The sequence below is a fragment of the Hibiscus syriacus genome, unplaced genomic scaffold (genome assembly GCF_006381635.1).
Source record: "Hibiscus syriacus cultivar Baekdansim isolate YM2019G1 unplaced genomic scaffold, ASM638163v2 tig00000340_pilon, whole genome shotgun sequence".
Taxonomy (NCBI): Eukaryota; Viridiplantae; Streptophyta; class Magnoliopsida; order Malvales; family Malvaceae; genus Hibiscus; species Hibiscus syriacus.
This window is the reverse complement of record NW_024061783.1, coordinates 8,109,082-8,123,959: the sequence shown is the minus strand read 5'-3', so window position 1 is coordinate 8,123,959 and position 14,878 is coordinate 8,109,082.

Below are 14,878 nucleotides of genomic sequence, written 5' to 3'. Positions count from 1 at the left end.
CTCCTGGATGGACTACGAAATTTTCATGAACTAGTGATGTTTCAAGTTAATTTAAAAGGAAAGTGTCAAAAGGTAGATGAAAGGCGGTGTGATTTTCACTCAATTAGCTAAGAACAGAATCATAATTAAGAATCTACGATTGAAAGTTTCGATCTTAATGGGAAAGAAAGGGGATTTTCTGATGCCAAGAGTGGTTTGGTTAATTTCTAATTAGTTTTGTCGGCGTGTGAGTTTGCGGGCAATCGTTTTCCATCCATTTAATTTTTCCCAAAACTTCTCAAATCTCAATCGCCAAATGAAACTGGTCAAGAATTAACTATGAATTGATAAGATCAAAATATGAAAACACAAACCAAAAATGTCATTAATATTAACGCTATAAATAAGTTCTTCCCTTCAAATAGGGATGGTAATTTAATCCCAAACCAAACCGACGCATTCTAATTCGATCTAATTTCATATAATAGAATTTAAAAAAAAATTAGATTTAGTTCGGTAGGATCAAGTCACATTTAGATGAAGATAAAAATCTTTGACCTCACTCGACCCGGGACTAATAGTGTAAATTTCCATATATATATATATATATATATATATATATATATGAATAATTGCTATGATATTTCTTTCTATATTTTTTTCAATTAGGTTCTTACTTTATATCATGTTGAGTCGAGTTGGATTTATACTCTAAAAAATAGATTGTATGAAGTTCGGGTGGAAAAAATATGATCTTTGGATCGGGTCGAATCAGGTGAAATATATATATATATATATATATATATATATTACAGGTCAAGTTGACCAAAAAAACACGACCCCTTGCCCTCCTTACCTTCAAAGCCTATCAATGCCAAAGAATTGTAATTTAATTATGTTAAATAATTGACTAGAGTAATATAAATATAATCTCCAAATCGTTATGGATTAAAATCGTTTTACACAATTTAATATTTTTTTTGTATAATTAATATTCTAATAATAAGACTATCATATTTCATGTTTAATTTTATATAAAACAACGTGTCAAATTTTAAATAAATCCATAATATCGAACTATATATTTTTATGAAAAAATAATAATTATAATAATAAAAACAATATTATGGATTAACATGTATCGTATTGATCTCAAATCATACTTCCATGAAAAATATGATTACATCAATAAATTTAATAGTCAATTTGTTAAAATATTGACTATAGAAAAAGTTATTGAATTATGTAAAATCACTTAAGTCAATTTGATCATCATATTATGTTATACTTATATAAATTATGTATGTCAAATTTTAAGTAAATTTATAATGTATAGCTATAATTTGACTTATATAAAAATTAATTGTCAAATATATATTAATAAAATTAGTATTATGGATAAATATGGTAGAGATGTCAAATTGATTTAAAAGTTTACATACATAATAAATATAATTATATTAATAATTTAATAGTTACATTATAAAATATTAGTTATACAAAAAGGTGTTGAAGTGTGTAAATCACTCTAATTTTACACTAACGTAAGTAAATCTTCCATATTATTGTAACACCCTGAAATTTAACCCGAGAGTTATAAATTTTAAAGTTTGGGACTCAATTGAAATGTTAAAAAAATTGTGGGATTGACTTGAATCAAATAGAATTCGGAAGATTCAAATAAAAAATTAAATATTATGTCTTAACTGAAAGGAATTTGTGAAATTTGAGGATTTAATTGAAAATAGTTTTAAATGAGATGTCTATTATGGAACCCTTAAAACTTTAAGAACTTGGGTTTAAATTTACCCTTTTAATTCATGAATATTTATTGGTGGTGCACTCACCCAGATCGCTGGGTTGTTACTCCAATTGTGAAGGTTTATGTTGCATATTAGTATAAAGTAATAGTTGGGTGGGTAAAAATATCCTAAGTATAAATAGAGAAATTTTAACTAGATGGTTCATTTTCCCTCTTTTTTATTTGGCCTTTCATCTTCTTTCTCTCTTGATCTCTCTCTCATACGATTTTCGACCACCAATCATCGTCTTAAATATTTCTATGATCGAGAAAAAAATGGTCTAAAAACGGACATCTCAACTCCCTCTTGTGGATATGATCTCCAAATATCGAAATAAAGTCGCCTTTGATGTAGATAATTTTTTTAGACATTGTCGATGTAGATAATTAACTCTGTAGAATGGGTATATTTCATATCTTTTTACTTAGATATTTACTTGAAATCAATATCATTTAGTGCCATTAATTCATTTTATTTGTATTTTTGAAACATTTATTTGTACCTCATTGAATTATTAAATTATGATGTCATTGAAAAGTTGCCTCTTCGAGAGTTTGAAGCACAACTCGGAGATGATGATCATGCTTAACCTCATATCACCAATATACCAAAATGTCATCGATGAAACCATCCCAAATTGATCTATGTACGACTGAAAAACTTTATTCATTAAATCCATAAATGCAACTGGAGCATTAGTGAGTCCAAACAGCATCACCAAGAGCTCATAATGGTCGTCTCTAGTCTAGAAGACAATCTTCGAAATATATGCCTTCTAAACCTTCAACTAGTAATGCTCAGATCTCAAGTTAATTTATAAATCACATAAGCACCCCTCAACTGATAAAAAAATCATATATCCTTGGCAGAGGGTACTTGTTCTTCACTGTCACCTTATTGATCTAACGATAGTTGATGCACAACCTCATCAATCCACCCTTCTTCTTAACAAAAAACATTGATGCTCCCCGCGTTGAAACATTGGGAAGAATGGATTGATGATCAAGCAAGTCTTTCAATTGAGTCTTTAGTTCTCTCTAATCAGTTGGTGCCATACGATAGGGGGCAATGGACATTAAAGTTGTACTAGGCATCACATCGATACCAAACTCCAACTCCCTATCTAGGGGTTATCTTGGAAACTCGTCAGGAAAAAAATTTGCGAACTCCTTCACTATTTGAATATCCTCTAAGTCTAGACTCTGAACCTTCGAATCCATGATGTACGCTAAGAATGCCTCACAACCCTTGTCGATCATCTCCTAGGCTATGATTGCTAAAATGATGCGAGTATGTTGCTCACCTCCCTCACTCATCACCAAAACCTTAGGGCCTCTTTCTTTACAAAGCTTTAACTGTCTAGCTCGACATATTAAACTAACATCATGCTCAATTAACGAGTTCATGTTCAAGATCATATCGAACTCATGAAATGGAAACTTTATTAAGTATGCTGGAAACAAATGGCCTTGAATCTTTATTACACATCGTTGATAAACTTTATACACTAGCACGTCCAAGCCCAACAAGCTAGACGCACAAACCTCAATATTCATTTTCTCAATTGGGAAATCCATCTCTTGAATTACCACACTACAAATGTATGAATGTGTGGATCCAAGATCTACTAATTCAATAATAGGATTTGAAAACAATGTGAATATATTTATGATCAACTGCATCATCATCCTCCCTAGCTCTTATTGCATATTGCTTACATGATACTTGAGTATCTAGTCTAGTAGTGGATCTGGTAGTGCCTCGACTCTATCGTGCTAAAGTGACACCACCACTTCATATGGAATATCTTCGACCCCATTGAGCTAAAGAAGTCGACCTTTGTGTAATACCCCAAATTTTTAGATAATGGCCAAAATGTAAATTTTGAAAGTTTGATGGTCAAAGTAGAGAATTAGGAAAAGTTTAAGGACCTAAGTGGTAATTTTTCTCAATAAGAATTTTATTTCATAAATGGATTTGGTTAGGGGCCAAAATATAAAATTTTGAAAGTTTAGTAATAAAAGTATAAACTTTAGAAAGTTTAGGGACTAAAATAGTAATTTTAAAAAAAGTTACATATTAGCCTCGTAAATAAATAGTTTACTTCAAGAATAATGTTTATGTGGTAATCATAATTTTAATATGAGTTTTGTATTAAAAGTTATAAAGCAATGAACTTTGAGGAAAAATTTGATAAATCGGATCGAATAAAAATTTCAGGAAAATCTGAAGGATGATAAATTAGACCTCAAAAATATTATTTTCACATTTTTAAATGTTGGAAAATAATATAAATCTTTGGATTTTAGTATTTAATTCCATGCTTAATATGGACCGTTGGATTAAAGTGACAATATTGTAATTTTTGGAAAAAGGCAAGGGCAAATTGGTAAAGTTAGATATTGTTTATTCATCTTTGACTTTAAGAAGATGATAAGTTTGTGGTGTCTTGGTTGGATGGCAAATATGAAGTTTCATTAAGGGTAAATTGGTCTTTTCTCAATTTAATGAATTTAATATTCATTAAAGTTTAAATTAAAAGGTAAATTAGCATGAAATTATCTAAATTTCATGCCAATTTGTTATCATCTTCTCCATGTGCCGTGAGATTCCTAAAGTAAGAGAAAAAAATTTGGTTTCCATTTTTTAGCTATTTTATTTGGATTTCATGTTATGTATTGAAATAGAAAAACAATCTATTCGAAAAATGTTATCTTTTGGTACCAATTATGCTTGCTCAACTTGCTTGATTTTAAAGATCCCAAATTTTAGGGTTTGTGTTCACACTAGAGTTCTTGAAATTGATGATAAATCTTGATGATTTAGAAGTTGTAGATTCATTTTCAAGCTTGATTTATGATTAAAACATGTTCAAACTTCCTATAAATTATTCTATGGTTTTCAGACAAAAGATGAAATTATAGAACTTTGTGTTTTGATGAGATTTGATTAGGGCTTTGATTTTAGAGATATTGTAAGTTTGATTGGAAGTTGATTTCTTGATTGAATCGGATCAAAATCGAGCAAAATCATGAAAACCTAGATTTAAAGGTTAAAGCATTCAGCCATGGTATTGTTGAAAAAATTATGGAAATTATAAAAGGGCTGGAATTGATGTAGGAAGTATGTTACAAGTCTTAGAAAAATTTGGGGATCATTTTGTAATTTTTGAAAAGTTGGGGGGACCAATTTGTCAATTTTGGAAAAATTGTGAATGGCTGTGGAATTGTCTAATAGTTGATGTACTATGCTGGAATTTATTGTTTTGGAATTAAAATGAATGTTAAGATGTGAAATATGGCCATATTGGAAGTTTGAAAAGATTGGTGATCTAAGTGTAATATTTGTATAGTTGGGGTGCTTAAATGTAGTTGTACCTTGTAAAAGCACTTGGATGGTAATAATTTTAGTGCTGAAAACTTTGTATTAAAATTTAAGTGATAAAATAGTGAATGATCATTTTGTGTAAATTGGAAAAGTTGGTGCCATTATTAAAATAAATTATTAAGTGCTAAGTATTTTGGTAGAAAATAAGTTTAAGTATATTATGAATTTTGTTTTGGGGATGTGATTATGTTAGTATAACACTAACATATGTATCGACATCAATTTGTGATTTTGTACGAATTGTGATTGAGTTTTGCGATCAAAGTAAATTGAATATAAAAGGATATAGTGTGGAGCACAGTGAGACACATCTTTTGATATATAAAGTGTCAAGGTGAGTGGATTTATTATGTACTTATATGATATGAGGACGACTTGTGATGAGTCAACCTCGAATGTTTTTATAAAAGCATGTTTTATCTTATTTTGAAATATTTTCATAAAGTTTATGAAAATGATTTTACGAATAATTTTAGGGTATGGACTGCCTTAAAACGAATGGTGTGTTTCATAAAAATTATTATTTTGATGGTTTGGAATAAATGTTTAACACGCGATTTGGATTTTAAAGCCTATTGTATGTACATGGAGAGTTATAAGTGCAATAATAATACCATAAATAATATGGTATTGCAATAGTACTTTGTGTACTGTAGCACTATGTATGTAATTGGCATACTTGGTTCGAGATGGATATTTATCGATTTAGAAAATGATTATTGCATTTTCATAAGAGTACTTTGTGTACTTGGAGTAGTACTTTGTGTACTATGGTAAGAGTACTTTGTGTACTATGGCAATTTGTGTGCAATGATGGTAGTCTTACGGGATTACTATTCCGAAAGTGGTTAGTTTCATGTTATTGTGTGCCTTGTATTCTCATTTTTCATACATTAGGCTGTGAAAGAATATTTTGGAATATACTAATTTATAAGTATACTAGGCATACGAAATACTGCTTAGCAGGTTATTTGACGAAAACTTGGCTTATCAAGTCAGTTTTTATGTGTTTATGTATTTTATACGATAAATCGTATTTTGTTATTATAATGGTTTACTCATGCTTTTAAAATGCCTTATTTATTAAGTGTATACTTAGTGTGTGATGATTTTCACGCGTAGATAAAAGTCAATATTAGAAGTAAATAGTACAGAGCAACTCCAAACATCAAGAATTATAGCACAATATCAGTAAGACATCCTATGATGTGATTTTGACGTAGTTTAGTGGCATGTACTTACGAATTTCCTGTTAGCTCTATTTAACTATTTTGGAAACTGGTTTGTAATGGATAAACTGAATTGTTTTATGCTATTTTAAATATGGATAGTATGAACCAATATTATTATTTTGAGTAGATATACTTAATATATATTATGTTTGAACTTAAACTACTGTTTGATGGATTTTAACATTATTATATATATATATATATATATATATATATATATATATATATATATATATATATATATATGTATTTGAAGAAAGATTTATACACTATATTATTAAATTGTTTTATTTAAAGAAACACAATTTTACTGGTTTTCAAGTAAATAAATGTTTTGAAAGTCATGTGATATCTATAACTCGTGTACGGGGACGTATACGAGAAATGACTGTTACATTTATTGTATCAGAGCTACATGTTTAGTCAATATTTGAAAATGAAATGAGTCTTAATTTTTGTTAAGAATGCATACATGTCACTAGTATGTCAAAAGTTTATTGATAGTTGTATATGTATACTATGATGATGCGTATTAGGGAGTAAAGTTACTATTTACTAGTGTAAGATGATTTTGACTGTGTTCAGATATCGGAAACTAAAGACAAAAGTAAGAAAGTTGATAATGTTGAAAATAAGGTCGAAAGAATCCGACATTTCTTCAGTATCACGTCTGAGAAGGGTAGAAGTTATTAGGGATTTTCCTCCATTTTGTGGAAGAAATACCCCAACATTCAACGAAGTTTCAGTATTTGATGAATCCATTAAGAATTTTGAACAGATTACAAGAGAAGTTGAATCGAATGAGGATCCAGAGGATATTTCTGAATCTAGTTATGACTATGAGGTTTCTTTAGGTAAGCTTAAATAATTGAGGAATATTTAAGTTAAGTATTAAATTGTTTAAAGCATTGTTGATTTGAGTAAGAGGAAATGAGTAAGCGGTAAATATGTTGTCCGCTAAAAGTTTAAAGAAAACTAAGTTATTAGTGAATCAAATGATTATGAGTTTGAATGACAATATATGTTAAGTTTTATGGACTTGAAAGAGTTAACTTTTGAAGGTAAATTTGCGAAAAAGGATTGTCTACCCATTCCATGCTACAATGAATTATTGCTTAGATTGAGATTGATTCTTGAGAACTTGAAAAATGTCAATTTTTTCGTAATGATAGGAAAAAGAGTAAATTTATTTACTAGTGTGATTTTAGCATTAACTGCTATGAAGTTATTGCTACAAAATTGTCAAGTTTTCTTATTGAATGACGTGGATATTTAGGCTTTCATTTGAGATGGAAAATGTTTCAACTGCTTGAGAATAATTTCTATGGATCTGGAAAAGTTATACATATTACCTTAAGAATGAATTAAGGAATTCTAAAGTAGAGATATTCAATTCGACTTGATAACAAGTGTTATTATGGAGGAAGACCTATGGGTCATGATGCAAGCGTTAGTCGGACAGATAGTAAATATCCGATAAAAATTCAGGAGCTTATGTTCATGATGAATCTTATGGGATTATCATTAACGAGTTTTATATCGTTTTGAACATGAGTTGGTTGTCTCTGCATTAAGATTGGGTTAATGGTTGCAAGAAGCGATTAATTTAGAAAGATGAGGAGAAATTATAAATTTTAGTGATTGATGTAAAAGCGAATTCATCATTAGCATGGTATTAGCATTGGTTGGGATTGAGTTAAGAGTATAAGGCTCAATGGCAAGAACTGCTAGATTGAGGATTCATTTGACCGAGTATTTTACCTAGGGGTGCACTAGTGTTGTTTATGAAAAAAATATTGATCATCAATTGGGATATCACCAGTTTAAGATTAAAGAGGAAGATATTCCAAAAATAATTTACAGATCACGGTATGGGCACTTCGAGTTCGTTGTAATATCGTTTGGTTTGAAAAATGCCCCGACAACATTTATGAAATTGATGAACCGAGTATTTTAGCCTTACTCGGATCGGTTTATGGTGGTGTTTATTGATGACATTCTGGTATACTAAAAAACAAAGATAGAGCATGATGCTCATCTCTGTACTGTGCTCGAGATACTTAAAGATAAAAAGTTATATGCCAAGCTATCAAAGTGTGAGTTTTGGCTATCGGAAGTTATTTTTCTTGGTCAGGTGGTTTAGGCAGAAGGCATAAGAGTTAATCCTAAGAAGGTTCAAGCAATATTGGAGTGGAAACCCCAAAGAATGTTATAGAGGTTCAAAGTTTCTTAGGACTTGCTGGTTATTATCAAAGGTTTGTGAAAAATGTTTTGATGATTTCTTCTCTGTTGACCAATCACTTGAGAAAGAATGTTTCATTTACTTGGACTGAGAAGTGTCAAGAGAGTTTTGAAGCTCTAAAGAAGATTTTGACGGAAGCACCAGTGCTGGTACAACCGAAATAAGGCAAAGAGTATGTGGTGTATAGTGATGCATCTTATAATAGTTTAGGCTATGTACTTATGCAAGAAGGTAAAGTTGTAGCTTATGCTTCTTGACAACTAAAGACACGCGAGAGAAATTATCCCACTCATGATCTTGAGTTACCAACGATGGTTTTTGCTCTAAATATTTGGCGTCATTATTTGTATGGTGAGCGATGCTATATCTACACGGATCATAAGAGTCTAAAGTACTTTTTGACTCAAAAAGAGTTAAACTTGAGACAGAGGAGATGGATAGAACTTTTAAAGGACAATGATTTGATCATTGATTATCACCCAAGGAAGGCAAATGTTGTTGCAGATGCACTTAGTCGGAAAACTTTTGTAGCTTTGCAAGCTATGGATGTGCAACTAGTGTTGAAAGAAAATGGTGCACTTTTGGTTGAATTAAAGATAAACCCGATGCTTCTAGATTAGATAAAAGAGCTACAAAGGAAATACGAGAAATGCTTGGAAAAGTTTGCACTCGTGGAAAAATATGAGACTAAAGACTTTGAAGTCAAGTCTGATGGATGTCTGTATTACTGTGGAAGAATCTGCATTCCAAATGATAATGAGTTGAAGAACGATATTCTTTCAGAGACATATTTTAGTTCGCTGACTATGTATCCAGGCGGGAGCAAGATGAATTAGGATTTAAAGAGTCGATTTTGGTGGCCAGGAATGAAAAGAGTCATTAATGAGTTGTTGTTACATGTTTGACGTGTCAACAAGTAAAAGCTGAGTATCAAGTGCCTTCGGGATTGTTACAACCGATTTATATTCCAGAGTGGAAGTGGGAAAGAGTTACTATGGATTTTGTTACATGGCTACCTTTGACATCAAATAAGAAGGATTTCGTTTGGGTGATAGTTGACCGGTTAACTTTTCATTTCAGTGCGAATGGACTATGCATTGGATAAATATGCACAGTTATATATAAATGAGATAGTTCAGCTGCATGGAGTGCTAGTATCGATCATATCCGACAGAGATCCAAGGTTCACTTCAAGATTTTGGATTCCTTGAATAAAGCTTTGGGTACTAGATTGAATTTCAGTACGACCTTTCATCCACATAAGGATGGTCAGTCAGAGCGTACTATTTAGATATTAGAAGATATGCTAATGGCATGTGTGATTGAGTTCAAGGGATCATGGGAAAAGTATTTACCTTTAGTAGAATTTGTCTAAAACAACAATTATCAATCGAGCATCAATATGGCATCTGATCGGCAGAAGTCTTATGTAGACTTGAAGCAAAAAGAGATTGAATTTCAAGAAGGCGATAAAGTTTTTCTTAAAGTATCGCCTTGGAAAAAGATTTTTGTGTTGTAGGTGCAAAGGAAGAACTAAGTCCAAGATTCATTGGACCTTATGAGATCTTAAAGAGAGTCGGACCGGTAGCTTATCAATTAGCATTACCTCCGAAGTTAGACAAAGTTCATAATGTTTTTCATGTGTATATGCGTAGAAAGTATCGAGTGGATCCTTCACATGCCATTACATCGGAGGAAATTGAGATTTGACCAGATTTGACTTATGAAGAAGAACCAGTACGAATCTTGGCTCGAGAAATCAAGGAACTGCGTAGCAAGACGATTCCTCTAGTCAAAGTGCTTTGGCAAAATCAAAAAGTCGAGGACACTACTTGGGAAATAAATGAGGACATGAGAAAGCAATATCCACACCTGTTCACATTAGGTATGTCTTAAATTTCGAGGACGAATTTTATTTAAGGGGGATAGTTGTAATACCCCAAATTTTTGGATAATGACCAAAATGTAAATTTTAAAAGTTTGATGGTCAAAGTAGATAATTGGGAAAAGTTTAAGGATCTAATTGGTAATTTTTCTTAATAAGAATTTTAATTCATAAATGGATTTATTTAGGGACCAAAATACAAATTTTGAAAGCTTAATAACCAAAGTATAAACTTTGAAAAAGTCTAGGGACCAAAATGGTAATTTAAAAAGTTATATTTTGGCCTCGTAAATAAATAGTTCACTTCAAGAATAACGTTTCTGTGGGAATCAGAATTTTAATACGGGTTTTGCATTAACAGTTATAAAATAATGAAGTTTGAGGAAAAATTAGGTAAATCAGATCGAATAAAAAATTTAGAAAAATATGAAGGATGATAAATTAGACCTCAAAATATTATTTCCACAATTTTAACTTTTGGAAAATAATGTAAATCTTTGGATTTTAGAATTTAATTCCATGTTTAATATGGACCGTTGGATTAAAGTGACAAGATTGTAATTTTTAGAAAAAGGCAAGGGCAAATCAGTAAAGTAAGATATTGTTTGTTCATCTTTGACTTTAAGAAGATGATAAGGTTGAGGTGTCTTGATTGGATGGTAAATATGAAGTTTGATTAAGGGTAAATTAGTCTTTTCTCAATTTAATGAATTTAATATTCATTAAAGTTTAAATTAAAAGGTAAATCAGCATGAAATTATCTAAATTTCATGCCGATTTGTTATCATCTTCTACTTGTTCCGTGAGCTTCCTATGGTAAGAGAAAAAAATTTGGTTTCCATTTTTGAGCTATTTTATTTGGATTTCAAGTTATGTCGTGAAATAGAAAAATGATTTATTCGAAAAAAATGCTATCTTTGTGTCCCAATTATGCTTGCTCAACTTGCTTGATTTCAAAGATCCCAAATTTTAGGGTTTATGTTCACACTAGGATTCTTGAAATTGATTATGAATCTTGATGATTTAGAGGTTTTAGATTTATTTTCAAGCTTGATTTATGATTAAAACATGTTTAAACTTCCTATAAAGTATTCTATGATTTTCGGACAAAAGATGAAATTATAGAACTTTGTGTTTTGATAAGATTTGATTAGGGCTTTGATTTTAGAGATTTTGTAAGTTTGATTGGAAGTTGATTTCTTGTTTGAATCGAAAAAAATCAAGCAAAATCATGAAAACCTAGATTTAAAGGTTAAAGCATTTGGCCATGGTATGTTGAGTGAGAAAATTTATGGAAAATTATAAAAGGGTTGGAATTGATGTAGGAAGTATGTTACAAGCCTTAGAAAAATTTGGGGGCCATTCTATAATTTTTGAAAAGTTAGGGGACCAATTCATAAATTTTGGAAAAGTTATGAATGGTTGTGGAATTGTCTAATAGTTGATGTACTATATTGGAATTTACTGTTTTGGAATTGAAATGAGTGTTAAGATGTGAAATTTGACCATTTTGGAAGTTTGAAAAGCTTGGTGATCTAAATGCAATATTCGTATAGTTGGGGTGCTTAAATGTAATTGTACCTTGTAAAAGCACTTGGATGGTAATAGTTTCAGTGCTGGAAAATTTGTATTAAAATTTAAGTGATAAAATGGTGAATGACAATTTTGTGTAAATTGAAAAAGTTGGTGCCAATATTAAAATGAATTATTAAGTGTTAAATATTTTGGTAGAAAATAAGTTCCAAGTATATTATGAATTTTGTTTTGGGGATGTGATTTTGTTAGTATAACACTAACATATGTATCAACATCAATTTGTGATTATGTATAGATTGTGATTGAGATTTGTGATCAAAGCAAATCGAATATAAAAGGATCTAGTGTGGATCATAATGAGGCACATCTTTTGATATATAAAGTGTCAAGGTGAGTACATTTATTATGTACTTATATGATATGAGGACGACTTGCGACAAGTCGGCCTCGAATGTTTTTATAAAAGCATGTTTTATCGTATTTTGAAATATTTTCATAAAGTTTATGAAAATGATTTTACGAATACTTTTAGGGTATGAACTGCCTTAAAACAAATGGATGTGTTTCATAAAAATTATTATTTATTGATGGTTTGGAATAAATGTTTAACCTGCGATTTGGATTTTAAAGCCTATTGTATGTATATGGAGAGTTATAGGTGTAATAATTAGACCATAAATAATATGGTATTGTAATAGTACTTTGTGTACTGTAGCACTATGTATGTAATTGGCATACTTGGTGCGAGATGGATATCTATCGATTTAGAAAATGATTATTGCATTTTTGTAAGAGTACTTTGTGTACTTGGAGTAGTACTTTGTGTACTATGGTAAGAGTACTTTGTGTACTTGGAGTAGTACTTCGTGTACTATGGCACTCTGTGTGCAAGGATGGTAGTTTTACGGGATTACTATTTCGAAAGTGGTTAGTTTCATGTTATTGTGTGTCTTGCATTCGCATTTATCATACATTGGGTTGTGAAATGATATTTTGAAATATACTAATTTATAAGTATGCTAGGCATACGAAATACTGTTTAGCAGGTTATTTGAAGAACACTTGGCTTATTAAGTAGTTTTTATGTGTTTGTGTATTTTATAAGATAAATCGTATTTTGATATTATAATGGTTTACTCATGCTTTTAAAATGCCTTATTTGTTTTATTATGCCTCACTAAGTGTATACTTAGCGTGTGATGATTTTCACGCGTAGATAAAAGCCAGTATTAGAAGTAAATAGTACAGAGCAACTCCAAACGTCAAGAATTATAGCACAATATCAGTAATGTACTTACGAATGTCTTGTTAGCTATATTTAACTATTTTGGAAACTAGTTTGTAATGGATAAATTGAATCGTTTTATGCTATTTTAAATATAGATAATATGAACCAATATTATTATTTTGAGTAGATGTACTTAATATATATTATGTTCGAACTTAAACTACTGTTTGATAGATTTTAACATTATTATATATATATATATATATATATATATATTTGAAGAAAGATTTATAAACTATATTATTAAATTGTTTTATTTAAAGAAACAAAATTTTACTGGTTTTCAAGTACATAAATGTTTTGAAAGTCATGTGATATCTATGACTCGTGTACGGGGACATATACGGGAACTGGGTGTTACACTTTGAGTCTGAACTGGAGCAGTACTATTGGCCTCTAGACAATCTCATAAAATGATCTAATGACCCACATCCATAGCAATCCATAAATGTCCTATAACATACCCCGATGCCATGCCAATTTTTGAGATTTTGGTGGCCCTAGGGCAAACATAAAAATTTGGCCTCCAATAAAAATATTGTGAATGAAATTAAATTGTAAGAATATAGATAAATAAAATAATTTACTTATAAATGATATTTTTATTACATATAAAAAACTATATAATAAATACATTAAATTCCAAATAGAAATCATCAAGAAATTTTATTAAACACCTAACTACTCACACAAAATAAGCATGACCCTTTTTTAATAGGATTAGAGTTCGATATCAATCATCTATATATTGTAAAAAATAATAAAAGAATAATTACATGGAAATTGAATAAATAATTTAAAAATACTACATCATCATTATAGTTAATTTTAAAGACATATAATCAAAACAGAAACAAAACATAACATTAGGTATGGTTTATTTAAAAAAATAATAATTAGATGGCCTAAATAGAAATAAAGTGATGAATAAGGGACTAAATAGGTAATTTACCTTTTTAAAATATATATATGGACCTTTTAGTTTTGGGCCCTAGGCAGGTGCCCTCCTGTCTAGGCTCAAATACGACTTTGCCTGGTGTCTTCGACCACACATCTCACACTTTGGCACTAACAACACTATAGTTAAACATCTAGTGCTTATCATATAAGTATAGGATAAAGGTCTCCAACGGGCTCCCAAATCGAATCTTTGAGATTAATGGTTCAATCTCCGTGGTTGAGTATGTAATACCCCAAATAATAGGCCAATGATTAATTTGAAAGGAATTAAAAAATTAGAGGACTAAATTGAGTAATCGGTAAAGTATAAGAAATGACTTAAGTAAGACCAATTTGTAAGAGATAGTTTATTGAAAGGGCATTTTGGTCTTTTAGGTGAAATGAATTTAAAACCCATTTAAATTAGGGATTTAAGAAAAAGAGGAAAGTGAAACACTTATTTTCTCTTCTTCTTCTTATTCTTCTTCATCTTCCCGTGGGTGAGAGTGTTCCTCTATAGCTTAAGGAAAGTTTAATCTAGCTCATGTTTTTGGTTGAGTTTGGTTGGTCCTTGTAACCTTAAGTAAT